At 42.4% G+C, this 18,969-nt stretch overlaps 1 protein-coding gene across 1 annotated transcript in view; it reads right to left on the bottom strand.

The window, feature by feature from the left end:
• Positions 1 to 18,969, bottom strand: part of LOC130678902 (cAMP-specific 3',5'-cyclic phosphodiesterase 4D-like) — a 477,031-nt gene that overhangs the window by 329,072 nt on the left and 128,990 nt on the right. The window lies entirely within an intron of this gene.

Here is an 18,969-nt window from a genome sequence, read left to right as displayed (position 1 = left end):
CAGTTCAAAAACAAACAAAAACAAATGCAAGCCTCCAAAATACAAACAACTCATAGCTAGAATTATAAAAGCAGTTTTCTCATGCATGCCTGTGCCTATAAATTCCAACTAGAACATTTAGTTCATTCCCCCAAAACACCACAACCTCTGTGAGTTAGGAAGAAGGAAGAAAGGAAAGGAGAGTGAAAAGGAAAGACAGTAGCTACAGATGCAGGTACAATTCCACTTGAGGGTTAAAAGAAGGAAATACGAAGGAGCATATCAAAGAAACTTCTGTGTTGCCTATCAGCAAGGCTCTGAATAATAATTTGGTCTGAGAGTAACCTTAAACTCCTGAAGGTGTCCATGAATATTCCGCCATGTTCTCTCTGGACAGCGTTTCATAAATTGCCTGGGGAAAGTCATCTGACTCACCCCTAACACTGTCCCAATTAAACAAAGATAAGCAAACAAGACAAAGCAAGAAAAATCCCATAGGATAGTTTTACCTCTCTCTCCTCTAAGTAGATTATCTAGACATCATTTCCAGGTTAAGAAAAAAAAAAAAGAAGGAGGATAACTCAGATCTAATCTTTAAATGTCTATCATGAGCTGGATTTAAACTTCATTTGCTACTTCAAATTTTTAAGTGACAAATCTTACAAAGGGATAAGTTTAAAGTCAGTAGAACATGTATGTGTTTGTCTCTATATAACCTTTAAGGAATTTTTCAGTGCAACAAATACATTTTAAATATGTTATTGCACATTTTAATTAGTATTTGAATTAATTGCTTAAATCATACACAATGTTAGCAAGGTAATTCTATTTAGCTTTATGGCCCTAGCAGTGAAGTCATCCAACACAGCCCACCTCACCCTCCTTGAAACACTTCCATGAATCAATCTTCCTGGAATCAACTCCTACATAATCAAGAGCCTTGTCCTTCCTGAATCTAAACTCTTTCTCAAATCTTCCTAATTGTGTCTATCACCTAGATTTCATTTCCAAAACACTTATCTATCACAGTTTTAATTAATTATGAGAGTGAATTTTTGTTTACTCATGAGGACAGGGACCATATCTGTCTCTTCCAAGTTTCAGCTCTGTGCCCAGCACACAGTTGGCTCACAAACTGTTGAATGAATGCTCCCTACACCTGCTTTTCTTTTTTACATTTATATTTATTTATGTCAGGTATTCTTCTAAGTGTTTTGAATGAATGAATTCATTATTCTTACACCCAATTCGTTATGTGGGACCATGACTTCCTTGTTTTCCAGATATGAAAATGGGCATAGAAAGAATCGATAATTTTCATGAAGTCATGCAGCCATTAGTAACATAACATTCAGTGAGTACTTACTATGTGCCAGGCAGGGCTGCTGAAAGACACCTAAGGTAACTTTTGTATGAATTACAAAAAGATATCCCTTTTGGATGGATGAATTACAAAAGACATCTCCAGGATGAATAAGCCCCCTTTAGGGCACAGGACTTGCAAATTGAGAGAAGCTCTGCACTGGCCCTTCAACCAAGAGCTTTTTTGCAGGACCCGGCCTAAACAAAATACACTGTGGTGCCACAAACTGCTCTGAGTACCAAATGGTGATTAACCCTCAGCAACCAATGACATAAGTATTAGTATCATTCCTATTCTACACAAGCAAGAACAGTGGCCCATGGAAGTAAATGCTCAGAACTGTCCACTATTGAGTGACAGGTAGGATTCGAGCCCAGGGATTGTGGCCGCATAGCACACATGCCTAACAATACTGCCTACTCTACCTCTTGGTCTAGGTTCCTGCAGGAGCCTCCTAGTCTCATGCCTCCTAGCTTGTCCCCCAACTTCATCCACAGTGAGTTTCTAAAGATATAAATTTGATCATGTCTCCTTCCTGCTTAAACATGTCAATAGCTCATTCCCCTCAAGATAAAGTTAAGACTCCCTGTGGCTGAAAAGCCCCCTTATGATTTGATCCTGGCCGCCCTCCAGCCCTGGTCATTCTCTCTGCACCTAGCCCTCACCACACACAACGACATAACCATACCAGATGTTCTGCTCTGAGGTTCTCCATGCTCTCATGTGACTCAGGCTGGAACATGATATTCTTTCCACCCGGAGCCTTCTTCCTTCCCTGCTGCAGTTGACTGGACCCTATGCATACCTTAAGTCTCAGCCTAAATGTCACCTCAGATACATGTTCTCGGAACACTCAGTCTAAATTAGTTTCCCTCATGGATTTTCTCATCATACCCCATGTTTTTCTTAATAGCAATATCACACATATGTGTTTATGTGTTCATTCAATCAAAAATAGTTTTCCCCAATAGTAAGTATTGTGATGGCAGGGGAAATGTGTATTTTGTTAGTTAACTATAAACCTAACATTTAGCACATTTCCTAGAACATACAGGCAACCAAATCTTGTTAAATGCCCCTCTTGGGTGCTTCCCCATCATAACATCCTTATAATAACAGTAACTGCCTGATTATTTCTGTATCCCCCCATTAGATTGTAACTATTTTAAATACTATGCGGACAAAGATTTTATCTGACTTGGACCCCACTACTGAACCTCCAGTATCCAGCACAATGTCCGGTGCATGGTAGGCACTCAAACATTCCAGAATAAATGAGTGAACAAGCATAAGTAAATGGCCCCTGCAGAGTAAAAAAAAATCCTCTTTATTATTAATGCCATAAATGACATCAATAGATTGAGGAATTGTTTTAATTTAACCCTCTTACTGAAATAGAATCTATGTGAAGTACTGGACAAAGTTACCACCTTCAAAATCTGACCCAATATGTTCACCAGCTACAAGACAGGGAGGAGGTCAACTCAGGCCAAAATGACCTGCCAGCTTAGTCAAAAGTCTCAGGAGCGACCACTGAACAGAAAACTTGGCATCTCCTTGTGAAATCCTAGACAAGAGCAAGGCCACAGAACTACAGAGGGTCCCAGACAGGATCTACAGTGCTTATCAATAGACATTATATTGCTCCGCAGTAAAGGGAGGTCCCATTAAACCCCTCTAAATTGATAATTAAATTACTCATCATTCTGAAAAGAAAGAAAAAAATGCATTCAAATACAAAGAAGCAAAAGTAATTAAAATACATTACTTCATAGTGTCTTATAAGACTGTGGAGGAAAAAGCCATTCCTGTAGCCTAATGAGAAATATAAACATCTTTTCTACATATGCAAGAGTGGCAACAGTTCCTCTCATTTTGACCTGGTTCCAGGAAATCTGCTCAGACGGGGAAACAGTGACAAGCTCCTTTGAGTCCTGGGAGAGGACTGTATGGTTTTGCCCACGGGCAAGTCATGATTGCCAGTTGCACATGAAGGAATTTCAGAGAAGTGTTGGAGCCCATAAATGTGAAGTGTGAACAGCTGTGTCATAGTAATGATAGTGATCCCAAAATGACACAAATTGATGTCTCACTAAGTGATAAGAATATCTCCTGACAACACAAATGCCCTTCCATTCCCCCACAAGTGAAGAGGACACGTGTTGGGTTGATCAAACTTCATCTTCTCTAGATTCAAAACCAGGTTTCTTTTCCAGCCACATACCAATTAGCTCCACACTCCACTTCTAATACTAGGATTCTGAATATGAGAATCTAAAAGTTTACCTACTCGATTTACTTTCATCCAATATCCTCTAATCATCTTTGTCTTGCTGCTCAATATCTCATTAGAGCTGAGTTTAATGCCTTATCATGAATGACACTGATTTTTCTCTGCTGGGTTTATTCCCTTTATAATCTAAGATCTTAATGCCCTTGATGCAAAATAGAAGCATATGTGAACTATTGTTTAAAAGCAAAACAAAAGAGCATGTTGCCAACACACACAGTTGGTTTTACCTGCTGTGAAATTGTTAGGCCCAGGCTGACTGCGAGCTCACGCTCAGCACTGAAGCACTTCCCCGGCAGCGAGGAAGGTCCCACGTTCACAGTGACCCCGCCTTGGGCCATCAGAGTACTGTGGTGCTCCTTTCTGCTCCTGACAACTGTGCCGGCTCATAGGCAATGCTCTGCTTTAGTAGTGAATTTGGAGCAGATTTCTTCTGGAGAGTTTCTAAAATTGTAACCAAGGGAAAAACCTTAAAAATCACTTAATCAAAGAATTTGTTTTGGCTGTTTGCTGCATTGCCAGGGACTGGTCCTTATGTTTAAGAACACTTTGCAAAACTAGGCCTTTACTCCTTTTCACCAAGTGTAACTGGTCCAGTTACTTTCTCCCTCCTTACTCTCAGATCTACTATGTTTGACCTCAAGAGTTTCCTTCTCTGATAAGAGGGGTGTTGCCCCTGAGACAAGGAGAACTTGAGGGAGCAAAAGCAACGCAATCCGTAGGTCCCTTCTCATGAAGCTCAGGGTGGCATGGAGGACTCAGTCTCATGGTGATGCTAAGTCACAGGCATTCAAAGGACACTGAGAAGGAGGACAGCTTGGTGGCTTAGGACTGGAAAATTTCAAGAAAGCAGAACCAAAACAACGTTTTTCTCCTGCTGATCTGTGATGATTACATATGTACAGCCCTTTGAAGGCAGGAAGATCCTGTATAGAAAGTTTCTTCTTAATATACAAAGACCCTGGAAGGAAGGCCACGATGGCTCCCCCATGCAGTGGTCCTGTGTAAATTGGAGAAAGACACCCTTCCTCCATACCCCTCTCAGGACTTGGCTTGTGAGCAAAGCATGGGCTGGATTTCAGCCACCCTGCTCTCCCTTGCCTGACCTCTCATGGCCACTGAATAGGACTTGGATTTCTTTGTAACACTCATTTATTCTTCTATTCATTGATCAAACGTTTCAGGCATGACCATGGGTAAGGCACTTAGGGTTTGTGGAGAATTTGAAGGTAAATAAAATGGTAGATTTCTTCAGAAAAGCATCCTTTTCTCAGTGAATGAATGTCATGAGTAATGGTGTAGAAGATGCTAAGATAAAATAAACCTGATACTGGTGAATATTCTGCTTTTACTGGAGTAGAGTCATGGATGATTGAGCTTAAAAGAGGGCTTGCATGACTAGTCAATAGACTAGTCAAAGCAGTTTTAGAGAAGGGAAATAATTTGCCAACACTGAGCTTTGAAGATATAGACTTAATGATGGTCAGCAGGATAGACTGGAGTGTGTCATGAGTAGAGGGAACCTGGAGGCAGAGAAGCCAGTTAGGAAGTTGACAGGGTATATTACTGTCCCAACATTCACCACCGCCCACCAAGAGAAAATTACCTATTCCCAATCTGTTAACCTCAGGCCTGGCTACAAGACTTTCTTTAGACAATGAAATGGGAACAGATGGAGTAAGTTCACTTCCAAGCTTAAAGAGCCCTTTTTTGTTTCCACCACATGCTTTTTATTTTTGCCACAATATCCCAGCCTAGGGCTGCTCCTTCAGTCTGGGTCCCAAATGACAATAATACAGAGCACAATGCAGCCAATTTATAATGAACAAGTACCAGGATCTGTAAGTTCTCCTTTGCTTTTGGAAGCTGTGATTTAGGGATTGTTTGTTAGTGCAGAATACTTACCCTAAGTTCACTGACATGGGAAGCTAATTCACTCTAAGGGTGAAAGCAATAAGGATTGGTTTCCCAAAAGCCTTAGAAAGAAAAAAAAAAGTGAAAGCAAAAAGATTTTAGACTAGATGGATGAAAGTGGTTTTGGATAGGAAAGGGCCAAGACAAAGATAATCATAACAACAAAAAACACCATCTAACACTCATTAATATGTCCAGCATTATGTTAATCATCTCTCATTTAATTTCTCATAGAGTTAAAACTCAAACACATGCCTATTTAACACCACAGTATATGTTCTTACCCAATTTTCCCAAAAACCAGTAAGGCTTGGTGATTGTATGTGCACATGCAGGGTTAACTTGGCGAGCTGGGGTTGCTCAAACCCTGTCTATGCTCAAAGACAGCCTGTCTTCAAGACTGGCCCTTGGCTGTTCCTGGGAAATGAGCTCTGAGCCCTTAGAATACTCTGCCTTATAAGAGTGTAGTATGCTTGAGGGCCTTAGTCCATGCAGTATTAGAACCAGCAGTTAATATTAATAATGTGATTGATGGTGAATGGCTATTTTTCCCCTGGGCACCTTGAGTCTGGGTAACTGAGGTAAGTCATGCTGGCCACCCACCTCAGCCCCTGCCTGTGCCTGTTTTGCACCCTCTTTGCTCAAGCCATGGTGTCTCTGCTTTGCCTTCCTCTTTTCTTCCCCCACCCCAGCACATGTGGGGCTTACCCCCAGGCTGTGAGCTCCTTGGGGCAGGCCCTCAATAACTGTGAAGTGCTACTGCCTACCTCCACGTCTGTGCCTCTACCCACCTGGCTCACCAGGAGCTCTCAACCAGCCTCTTAAGCCAAAAACAGCTCACACCTCTGGGTGCCCTCATCCCAGCCAGGGCTCAGAGTGTTTGTGTAGTAGCTGAAGTAAGGGTGGTCTCTACTAGGAGGCCTCAAGGGGAGGGGGCTGAGCCCAGGCCCATCTGCAGGCTTCAATAACCTTAGAACTGGGATGGAAGTCCTACAGGCTCAGACAAGTAAAAAAATGACCGAGCCCCAAAAGCAACCCTGGACACCAAGGCTCAGGAGAGCCTTCCTGTTGGCAGTACTTTGCACACACAGTTTCACAACATTGCTCAGAGAATTAAATGTATCCACTCAATTCTGCCAGGAAGAACTTTTGGAAGCTCACACCTGGTTTCTCTTGGACTTTGCCCCATGCATCTTTCCCTTTTCCCATTTTAATCTGAATCCTTTCGCTGTAATAGATCATAACCCTAACAGTTTTTCTGAGTCCCATGAGGCCTTTTAGTGATCCATGGAGCCTGACAGTGGTCTCAGGGGCTCCAGACACAGCACAAAACATGAGACAGGTGTCAAAGATGACCCCAAATTTCCTAGCCCAGGTGGTTCAAGAACACAAATTGCAAAGTCAAGGAGGAGTTGGTAAGCTGGGATGGGGATAAAAGAGGAAGCTGAGAAGGTAAGTGGAAAACGAAAGGTAAGTTTGGTGACTGACTTATTAAATTTGGCCTCCACAACCAGGTAAGATGTGCAAGGGGAACCATACACTGGAGTCCATGGTGGAAGCCGAGGATGGGGGTCCAGTTCATGGGGGAAAACATAAGCATGAACGAGAGGGAGAGAAGGATCAGAGAAAAGGAACAGCAAAGAGCTGAACACAAACTGCAGAGGCTATAACTTGGCTGTCTCTGGAGGGAAACCCAGTGAGAAGGGAGATGTGCTATACCAACTTCCCAATCTATCATAAAGGATGGTCTGTTTAATTTTACAGAAATTTCTATTAATGCAGTTATACCATAGATTGTACATGAGAAAATAACTGCCATAGAGTTTTTGGTCAATATATAAACAGCACTAAAAAGGCAGCAGTATTGATTTTCTCATAGAATCTGCAGCTTCAAGTACATTAAAATCTTGTGTCTTGAGCAAAGCATTCAGAAATGACTACAGTAACCACTGATAATTCCCAATAAACTGGGGCAGAGGGAACCCCAACATTCATGATACTCCCTCATGCATGTGTGGGGCTGATACCTGGGCTATTTTTGCATGTTTATGTGGTAAACCACCCAAAAACTGGGGTCAAAAGATAAACCCCAGTAAAGCCAGTTGAGGTTCTGTGAAACAAAGGTTTCATTTTACTTAACACAGTATTGTCTATTTTTCTGCATTTTCCTCCAACAGCAAAAAGAGGTAGAGGCCAAAAGCAACAGGCTCAACTCAAGCCTTCCATTTTTGTTTCTGCCCCCTCCAGGTATGATTTGTTTTCTATTCCATTGTGCTTTAAAACTTTTCTTTTTCTATGGAAGAATGGATCCGGGATCATTTTAGAGGCTCCTTTAAATAATGATGCTGTGGAAGTCAGAGTTTCTGCTTCACTTCTCCTCCATTCACCTAAAAGGACAGCTCCCCATGTTTGTGCCCATATAATTATTATTTAGGCTTCAGAAAACAGAGTCTGCCTTAAATTTTCTTTCTTTTTTTTTTTTTAGCTCTTTTTTTACTAGAGTACACATACATTGATTGCTACTTTTAGAACAGCACCATGAGTTGAGTATAAGGCCTCATATGAGACAGTGAACACTGGGGAAACCTAAGTCAGTTCTATAGCCAGTCTGGGCTATTTCACTCCCTACAATGGAGAATTCCACTCCATCATCATACATCCAAATTGTTGAGAAAGTCACCGAAGTGTAACATTCAAACAGTGTCTCAAAAGCTCCCCCATGTGTGCACATAAAAAATAACTTGTGAGAGGAAAAGTTCCATGGAATAAGTGCAGAATAAGAACAGGGACCAGTTTTCAGATCTCAAAAATGTGCTAAGATACAAGAAAACACCAAATTGTGTAACTGTTATTTTATTTACACATGTCATGTTTAAAATCCAAAAGAATGATTAAGTGGGCTGATCTTGTGCAGATTATAGCATCAGCTAATGAAACAGATGCATGACTTTTTTTGATTTTTCAATAAGAGGTATATAGAGAAAGCAAAAAAAAAAAAAAGAACTGGATTTGTTCTTACTATAAGTAAACTCAGAAAGAAAAGTTCAGCCATCTCAATATAGCATAAGCCTCGGATGAACATATTTCAGCCCAAGAAAGGAATGACATGAAAACAGACAGAAACATTTGCTGTACTTTGCAGAAAGCAGTTGCCTTGTGGAAATGTTTTCATATTTCCCCCTTTTGCCCATTTATCTTTCCCATAGGGAAAAACGTATATATCTAAAACTGCTGTGTAAATCAGCTACTCCCAAGGAAAAGGCAGGCTTCCAGAATATTAAAACCAAAGCTGGCAAAGATTTTCTATTCCAACACCCATCTTCTACAGATGAAGACAGTGACCTCAGAGAATGAGTCGATTTGTTGCCCACAGAGTTGACAGGAAAGCTGACAGCAGAGCCCTGGCCTTCTGTTTTCATGTTCAATCATTATTCTTTCAATAATAAATAGAAAAAAATACTATAAAATAGTACTTGTAATCAGTACTTCTAGAAAGTACTAAGAACTTACTCTGTGCAGACATGTTTTTAAGTACATCTCATGAATTAAGTCATTTGGTCCTGAGAAGAATCCTCTGAAGTTGTATTATTATCTCCATTTTACAGTAGAGGAAACCGAGGCACTAAGCAGTACCTTCCCTAGGAATCTTAGGTAGTAAGTGGTGGAGTCACTATAATAGTTAGCCAAGCAGTTTGACTCTAGAGATCAAATTCTTAACCACTAAGTAACTGCACAAGATACAGACAGTAAAATTGTTATTCAAAATTCAAAGGGGCATTAGCAATAGGATTAAACCTCACTCTTTAGGCAACATAAAATTGAAAACTGTGATAATTAAAACAGAAGCAGGATGAACTTGAAAGGAAAAAAAATCTGACTCAGAAGGAAAATCCTTACTCAATTAGTAGAACAAACATGAAGCTTTGGAAGTATTCAATTTCAGATAAATCATCTAAAAACTAGACCTCATTCTTTAGTACACTAACTGAAATCACACTTATCTATAATTAGAAATTATTCTTATCTATTCATTAAGGCAATCTCTCTTCTAGGCAATTCTTGTCAAGCTTATTTGCCAAGTAATAAAACCAGATTTCTTAGGGGAGGAGGATTTTACTCTTTAATTGATCCAAATTAATATGAACTCCCTAAAGATACCAGTGACTGACTACCGGATCTCCAAACCCAATGGCAACGTGAAGACTTCCAAACCTCTCCACTGTTTTCTCCCTCCTTCTGGCACTTTCCCTGCCTTGACTTGTAGGACATTCATGAATTGGCTTGTTAAAGGCTGGTACTCCCAGAGTTCTTTCCTTGCTGGGTTCTTCCCGGCCCCCTCCTCGCTCTGAGTGACCACACTCACATTCACAGCTTCCATTTCTGCTCGGGGCTGATGGCTGGCTTCCAGATTGGAGTCTCCAAGTCAGTTAACTCCTCTAAGCTCCACATTGTCCATGGCAATACCTTAAACTCAGCATAATCAAATTCAAATCCCTTGTATTTCACCAAAACTCCTATTCTCCATCCTGTATTCCTTATCTTATTTAATGGATTCTCCCAGTCAAGCCCAAACCTTGAATCACCTAAGACATGTTCCTCTCCTCTCATCTAGGTTGAAATTTCTCTGAATTGTACTTTCTAAATCGCTCCTGAGTCTTCCCCTGTCACTTCCATTCTCATGAGAACCACCTAGTACACACCTTCTTCACTATGCCTCTCCCCATGCAAATAGCCATCTTAGGCTGGGTCCCACCAGAAGTAAACCCTGGGCTAAGAATTTGAGTGCCAAGGGTTATTTGAGAAGTCATCCCAGGAATCAAATGTTGGGGATATGAAAGAATGGTTGGGATGGGATGTCAATCCTGGTGTGTTAATGATAAGATAACTGCTGTGAGCAAGTGGGGCTCAACCCTCCTGGGGACCTCTAAGACCACAGAGCCTGCTCTCAATTTGGGCTGCCCCAGGAGCAAAGAAGCTGAGATATTTATCCATCACTGCTTGAGGGCTGCTCCCAAGAGTGTGAACTCCCTGCACTTCCGCAAGTCTCCTTGTAGTCTTGCAAACTCGAGGCTGTTGGCTTGTCAGGTACAGTGACTGCCAAGAGAATATGAGAGATGCGCTGGCAGCATCTGCCACAAAATCCTTCCAAGGCTCCCAGAGGCTGCAGATCAAATCCAAGTGCCTCTGCACAGCCTACAACACACTCTGTGATCTGTCTTTCTTCCTTCGTCATTTCCCAAGCTTCCTGCTGTAACACTCATGTGCTCTAGTCTTACCAACCCACCCATGGTTCCCAGAACACAGGATGTTATTGCCACCTCTGTATTTCATAATGACTGTTCCTTCTTCTTGAATAGCCACCCTACCTCCCAACTCTCGTCCCATCTACCTGGAACACTCCAACTTTTTGACAAGATACAGCTCAAAAGACTCCCCATCTCAACAAGCATTCCCTCAATTGTCCCCACCCAAGCTGAGCACTTCTACTGTGCCACTCCCCCCACCTCCAGCCTCCAGTAAGTAGAGTCAGGTAGCTGTCTCTCTTACCAAGCTGCACAAGAGTGACCTGTCCACGTGGCCAGACCAGCCTGCCAGAGTGTGAACCCCTGACAAGCAAGGACTGCGCTTGATTATCAGTTTCCCCACCACCAAGCTCAATGCAAGGAAGAAACTGGGAAAAACACAATCACTGAAAGGTTTAGCTATCATATAGAATTAATCAGTCTCCAATTAACATGGCAAACAAAACCCCAAAGGCAATTCTCCCTTCAATGAATGCTTTTCTTAAAAAGTTGCTGATGAGGGGTGTTTTTCCTTAGATATGGGCTCTACATCCATTTGGTTCACTCTGCCTCCACTTCAGCTATGTGCCTCTTTGACACTGATTTCCTTAAAGGGGATCTAATGCTTAAGGGACCCTGACAGGGAGCCCCTGAGGATAAATCCTCTACATATTCACTCAATGAGAATTTTGTGACATTTCAACTTTCCACACTCAGGCACTTTCGCATGCCTGACAGTAAGCAGGCCTTCACACGGAACCCATTCAGATAGCCCTAGAAAGAAGAAACAAGGGCCGTAATTGCCCTCCTAAGATGTGCTTTACAGGCCCCTCCGGATCACCTGCACCTGCCTCCCACTGAGCTGTCCCTGCCAGTGATTTCTGCCAACGTCAATGCTGATGGGCAGAAAGCCAGTGCAGCGTGGGATGGGAGCAGTCCTGCCGGGCTTTCACTGGATTCCTCATCTACAGTTCGATTATATGCAAATGAACCCAAACCTGAGCCATGATCAAATTCAGATTCTAGGGCTTTCTTTGAGATAGAAGATGAAAGGGGTGATAAAGGCCATTTAGTTCAGCCAAAATTGACTCTACTTACCTGGATGTGAAAATTAAACATTGCAGATTTCTTTGATCTAGGATCCTGCAACAGACATACTGTGTGTCAGGCAACTGCTTGAGATTTTGTGATTCACTGATCATTGTCACCATGTCAGATGCAAACTAACTGCCTTCGATCCATGTGGAGGCAATGTCTGTTTCTACTCTCCTCTCCCTCCCTCTCCTTACAGTTTCACAGTGGGAAGGGGAAACAAGCACTGTATCTTCCTTGCTGAAGGTTCTCACACTGGGGGTTGCCTTCCATCACCTGGGTTTTGGGTTTTGCCCTAACCAACTCTGAGATACTTTGAGATGATGTAAATCTACAAATACAGCAACAATGCAATCTGCTACAACGGAAAGCAAAGAAGGAATCTTGGAACACCCTGTTCATGTCTGCTGTTTATGTTTTATTTCATATTTTCAGACCCACTACAGGCAGCCAAGGAATTGCTACTCAAAATGTTTTGCTGACCTCATAAAAAACAATGTAAATAGACTTTCCACCCAGTGACGCCAGTACTGAAGCCAATGTCTATGTGCTTTTATATTTTGTGAGATGTTTTTCTGTGTGTATTGCTACCAATTCTTTGTGCTGGCGAACAGTTTTGTTTTGGTGTAAACTGATACCAACCTTTGCAAGCTACTGTTTCTCCTAGTTCCTCCGCAGACAATGACAAAAGTAAGGAGACCAGAGTGAAAAGCTAACATGGGGGAGGTGCAGGACTCTTTACTGAACGCCCCTTTCCATTCCCACTCCTTGATACTCTGTCCTGGGGGCCCATGTTCCGGGGTGTTTTGATGGATGAAACCTTGCCCTTAAAGCTTCAGGCTACCTAAGCAAGCAGTCCCCATTGTGTAACAATAGCTAACAATTAATTCAACACATAGTCATTGAGTACCTCTAAGAGCAAATTATGACTTTTCTAAACATATTCACTTCCATTTTTTTCATCTCAACAGTCCTTGGAAGGAAGGAAGGACAGATTTCAATCCACATTTTACCATCCAAGAAATTACAACATAGAGGTTTTGTACTTTATCCACAAATGAAGAGCAAGTCTTTGAAAGGGGTAGAAAAAAACCCAAGACTAGTAACGGAAAATCCAGGGTCCTTCCCCTAAGCTCATACCGAAGTCCACTTTGTGACATGGAGTGGTAGAGAGAGCTTCTTGGCACAGAGGTTCTCAGCCTGGAGTCTACAGGCCCCTGGAGAATGTTGGTGGTCCTGCGTCTCCTGAAACTGTATTCAAAAGGTTGATGTAGATGCATTTTCCAGAGGAGAGTCAGTAACTCCATGGACAAATGGTTGAGAATGATTTTTATCATCTGATTTATATTAGATATACTTGAACAAACCAACTGTAAGGCTTGACATTTCTCCTTCCTCTCACCTAAAATGTACATTTTTGCAATTATCTATGTACAACAATCTACCTCAAAACTTAGTAGCTTAAAATAACAATCACCATGTAGTTTTCTCTTCAGTTGGGGCTTAGCAGGCACAGCTCAGGCATGCTCCATGCAGTGTCAGCTGGGCCACTGACATCCAGACGGGAACTGGATGACCCACTTCCAAGACAGCTCTCGCACGTGGCTGGCTCTTGGTTCCTCTCCACAGGGACCTTTCTGTGGGGTAGCTTAGCTTCCCCACACCATGGGGTCTGGGTTCCAAGTGCAAGCATCTCAAGAAACAGACAGTGGAAACTACCAGTTTCTTAAGGCCTGCACTCGGACACAGATACAGCCTGGCTCCCCCACACTCTGTCAGTCAAGCACTCACAAGGGATTCAAGGCCAGGAGACATAGACTCCACCTCTTGGTGGGAAGAGGATCAAAGACTTGTTTTAAAACTGCCATGTGCCTGTCAGGCCTTTTTTCTCTTCCTCTGGTTTCCTTCATTATAATTTTCTCTCTTTTGTAGGTCTTTGCTGGGTAGGAAACTGAGTTCTGATTTTTCGTCCGTTTCCCACCTCCCAGGGCAGGTTTGTTGCTAATCTGACCTGCTACCGCCCTGTGCTCTGATCCTCTCTGGTCACGCCTGACCCCTTTAACCCCAGGTGTTCAACCCGTCCCCTGCTAGGATCCTGTGAGGCACTCTGCACAGTCTGCTCATTTAAAGCAATGCTGGACGATACTTTCAGGGGATAGTGGCTATGGTTCTGCCTGAGGACAGAGGGATAAAAATCACTCAGAGAGATCCATATTAAATAGAAAACATGTGAAGCAAGACGAAGAGGCCGACCTTTCCCAACATCACACCCTGGACTTCAGGTTAGGTCTGCAGCAGTCCCAGTTCTGCCGGTTTCCAGTCACTAACCAAGCACACTACCCTTGGGAAAATAAGTTATTCAAATTTCCAAGGAAATGCCAACCAGGACTTACATTATTTGCATCGCTTTCCCTCTTTCTCTTTATTAATTCAAATGACTGATCCATAAAATTGGTTATCAGCACTTAAAAATTCTCTGATACTATCTCCCTCAGGCGCCCTCAGGCAGGCCTTTAGAAATGGTCTGCATTTTCTCTGCAACAAAATTTTTCTAAAGGACCACCAGCTGTGGAGAAAAGGTTCCAGCTCCAGGCCTGAGGGTCTGTAAGCCATATTCAGACACACACCCGCCACACCGGAAGTTTTACCTACATTCTCCCCTACCTGTCAGCTCCCATCCATCAGCATGCCAGGGCCCTCTGTCCTCAGAGCCTTTGAATTCTCTTTGCTCCAGACAACCTTCACCCAGAATGCCATGAGGTGGCTTATTTCCTCTTTCCTGACAGAAGTCTTTAGGTCTTTATTTACATATCACCCTCAGTGAACCTGCCCCAGAAGCTCCTTCTAAAATGTATAAACTCTATACATACACACACACATACACACACACACACACACATGCACCCCTTCCTCTCTCTTTATAATTTCCTTATCACTATCTAGAATATGGTGCATTTTACTTACTCACCCTATTTATTGCCTGTCTCCCCTTCTACAGTGACAGCTTCATGAAAGCAGGATTTTTTTTTATGTCCTGTTTACTGTCAGGCCTAGACTGGTACCTGGCATCAAATAGGTTACAATAAATATTTATCAATAAGTAACTGAATGAACTATTGATCCAACCTGTAATTGCCCTCACATGGTAATAACAAAGGGTTCCTCATCACACTGCTGTGAATGTAGAGCTGTAGATATGGTTAAAAACCAGCCCATCTGTATTAGTTACCTACCCCTGCTGTAGCAAATGACCACAAACGTAGTTGTATAAAACACAAAAGTTTATTATCTCACAATTTTGTAGGTCAGAAGTCTGACATGGGTCTCAATGGGCTAAAATGCAATGTTGGCAGGGCTAAGTTCTTCTCTGGAGGTTTTAGGGGAACATTTGTTTCCTTGCCTTTTGCAGCTTCTAGAGGCCACCCATATTCCTTACCTGGGGGCCCTTTCCTCCACTGTCAAAGCCAGCGATGTCACACACCCCTGACTTAGGCGCATCCCCACCTACCCTACTCTCTCTTCCTGCCTCCCACTCTAAGGATTGCATTGGACTCACCCAATAGTCCAAAAGAATCTCCCTATTTTAAAGTCATCTATTTGACAAACTTAAACCCATCTGTAACCTTAATTTCCCTTTGTCCTGAAGCCCCACAGATCCTGGGGGTGAAGATGAGGAACCTTTGGGGCGATTACTCTTCCCATCACATCACCTGCAGAATAACAAGAAGTGGTAAGATCCGTCCCACCAGTTTGGTAGTTGTGATGTTTCTTATGCAAAGCCACACTCAGTCCTTACATTTGGTCCTTTCATAAATCTCTGTTGCGGCTACACAAACTTCCCTAGACTTAGAAGACATCCATCCATTCAAGACCTTCTCTGACACTGTTGCTCTTCTAACCTAGAATGACCAACTCAGTCACAATCACTGAGAAAAATGGAAAGAACAAAACCTCCTACCACGTCTCTTATGAAGATTAAATATGGTGATGTTTTTGAAAGTTCTGTAAATGTCAAACTCCACACAATGTAAGGAATCATGATGATGGCAGAGGACTCTAGCACCAAGGATACCCTGAGCTGGTACCAATGATGGATTGTTTTGCTCCTTGAAAGAAATGACATAAATGATCACTTGCATACTTTGGACAAATCAGAAGTGAAACAGATGATGCCACCCACAGTCCAAATCCAGCATCGCCATTAGCTGGTTTGTGATGACAATATCATGCAGACAAACCAATTGTGAATATGAATTTGGCTTCTCCTATTTGAAGTGTCATATATTTTTCTTCAAAAAATAACATTGGGAAGCAGATAATCCTCACCTTTATTTGATCAAGAAGCAATCATTGTACTCATTTCTCTCTAGGCTCTTTAAGGGAGAAAATGTGTCTCATTCAGTTTTGTAACTCTAGAGCCCATAACTTTGCCTGGTAGAGATGCCCAATGAAAATTGGTTAAATTAATGGATGCACTAATACATTAATGATTAGTCAGTTGGTTAATTAGAGATGCACATTAGGAGCTTGTCCCGTTGATGCTACACACTTATAAATCCCTCTCTGTCTTCATTCTCCATCTTTTGTTGACCACCCCCTCTGAGGTTCCCGAAACCAAGGAGAAACTGGCCTTTGCCTGGCCTCTAGAAAGTCACTAAAATTATCTCTTTAAAGCAACTTCTTTAAATAGGGAATACATGCCTTCAAGTACCACTCTCATATTTCTCAATATTTCTCTCAAAAGCTCTCTTTAAAAGGGTACCACAAGAAGATTTTGAATTTCATATTCAAGTAAAAGAAGTAAAGCAACATATTTAACTGGGAACTTCCCCTAAAGTAGTTGTAACTATTGCTTTTATGAAGCCAGGGGAGGATTTCCCAGAGGCTGGAAGTTCTTAGTGGACACAGGTTTGATTGTGAACCTCCTGGCCTCTGCTGGGCCTTGCCGTATCACAGGACTCAGTGGATGACCCTATCAGATATGTCACAATACATCAAGGGATTAGACAAATCCCAGAACCTGCCTTTATAGGGCTCAAGTCACAACCAATTTAAAGCTCCACAGGATGGAGGTTTCACACACTGGAACAACTACATAAGAAGACAGTAGGAGCTGGGCCCTTGATCCCACATCACCTGATTTGCCATGAGGGGAGAAAGGCTGTTCTCTGCTGAGAGTTGCTGAGCATTGCATATCTGTGCTCATTACTGATGGGAATCAGTTCCCTTTATTTTCCCCTTCAAGTGGGAAGAATTAAGAAAAAAAATGCCCTGTGAATAGCCCACTGCAATTAGAAAACACAGCTAACTGGACCAAGAAGTTAAAGGAATAAGACATGTTCATACTGACTTTCTCCTGAAATACTCTTGAATTTAGAAGATAAAGACAAAAAAGACTCGGCAGTGTGAAATTTTGCTGGCAACAGAAAATTTCAGTTCAACAATTAATTCTACAATGGTCATTTTGCCAAACTATCAGCAAATATCTCTGGATTCACCCAAACTTAACAATGCAGAAGTAACATTTCAAAATTTTTCCACTTTAGGCACTCACTGAATGTTGAGATGCCCAGGTCAAGTAATAAACTCTTATATTTGCTTCCATCTTTTTTCTTGACCAATTACCATAAATTCTGGTGTGGAAAAAGTCATTTCACAGTAAAATATTAATTTAACTCTGTTATGGAACTAATTCACGTGTTGAAAAAGAGAATTCATTAAGTATTTCTGTAGGAGGGTTATCATCTACAGGTTTGCCTAAATTTTCTAATCTATGTGTACTTGCAACTAATATAACTTATTATTTATTGCAGTTTAAGAGCTAAACAGAAGTTTAATCAGTAAAAGGTGAAATTTGTTTCAGTCATCTGGATTTTTATTCAGTCTTACTGTGCGTAAAATTGCAGTATTTCCAGAATCTCTCACCTGGCTTTAGTGCATCTGCATATCAATAAGTGTTTCCAAGGGATGAAGAGAATTAGTCTATCTACATATCAATAGGTAATTACAAGGGCGTGTGAGGGTTTATCTGGACTGGAGAGGTTGGGTGGAGCTCCTTCTGCTGCAGCCAGGTCGAGGAGAGAGACGGGATGATTGCTTGTAACAAACAAATGGGTTTCTTAAACTTTGACTGATCTCAGTTTTAGAGGTATTTTTCCCTGGAGTTCTCCCCCCGGAGTTACATCTGGCAGGAGTCTACAGGATCTCTGAACCTGAAATCTGTCTAAATAGGTGCAACCTTTGGGCGGGCACCCTCTAGGGATGATGGGGAGGCCCCAGTGGCTGCAGTGGTAGAGAGTGCAGCTTTATTCGGGAACCTCCTCTGTGTGGAGCTTCCAGTTGAGGAGCCCCTAATGGGAAACTGGTCTAGGGTAAAGCACCTCCTAGAGAGGTAGGGACTTCCTCAGAATTGGGGAAGAGTGGAGACATCGGAAGCTGCAGAATGAGTCCTCCCTCAGAAGACTGCTTAGAGGCACTGAATGGCCATATAGCAGCTGGCATTGTAGAATTTCTTTTCGTGGGGGTAGTGGAAAGGGTTATTGAGGGGAGAGGATTATCGAGGGGAGAGAGGATTATTGAGGAGAGAGAGAGAGGGTTATCAAGGAGAGAGACTTCAGCAGGAGAGAGACACACTTCAGCATCACTTGAAGGAGCTGGGTGATGACCTATGGGATGCCCTTAAGGAAGAGAGACAGTTACTGAGAGGATGGGTAGCACTCCTGGAAAATTCCTTAGCAGCAGTGAGCAGGGGCAGTAGGAGAGTCTGTGTTGCAGAAGGTTGTGGGGGAGGGGGAGGAAAAAGCTGTGCCTTTAGCTCCGGAGATGGTGGAGGAGGTGTCTGGAGAGGATGAGGGGGTGGGGCCGAGGGCCGATCTGTTGACAAGGCCACCGCCTGAGGCACCAGCCTCTCCTGTATTAAAGGTCTGCCCAGTTATAATTAAGAAAGTAAAAACCGTGGGCTCCTTAAGGGGAGGAGCCACCCCCTCCCCAGGCTGTGGTGCACTCCATGCTCTGTCCCTATACTCAGGATGAGCTGGTGGACATGAGTA

This window comes from Manis pentadactyla, chromosome 2 (assembly GCF_030020395.1).
Source record: "Manis pentadactyla isolate mManPen7 chromosome 2, mManPen7.hap1, whole genome shotgun sequence".
NCBI lineage: Eukaryota > Metazoa > Chordata > Mammalia > Pholidota > Manidae > Manis > Manis pentadactyla.
This window is presented reverse-complemented; position numbering and strand designations above follow the sequence as displayed.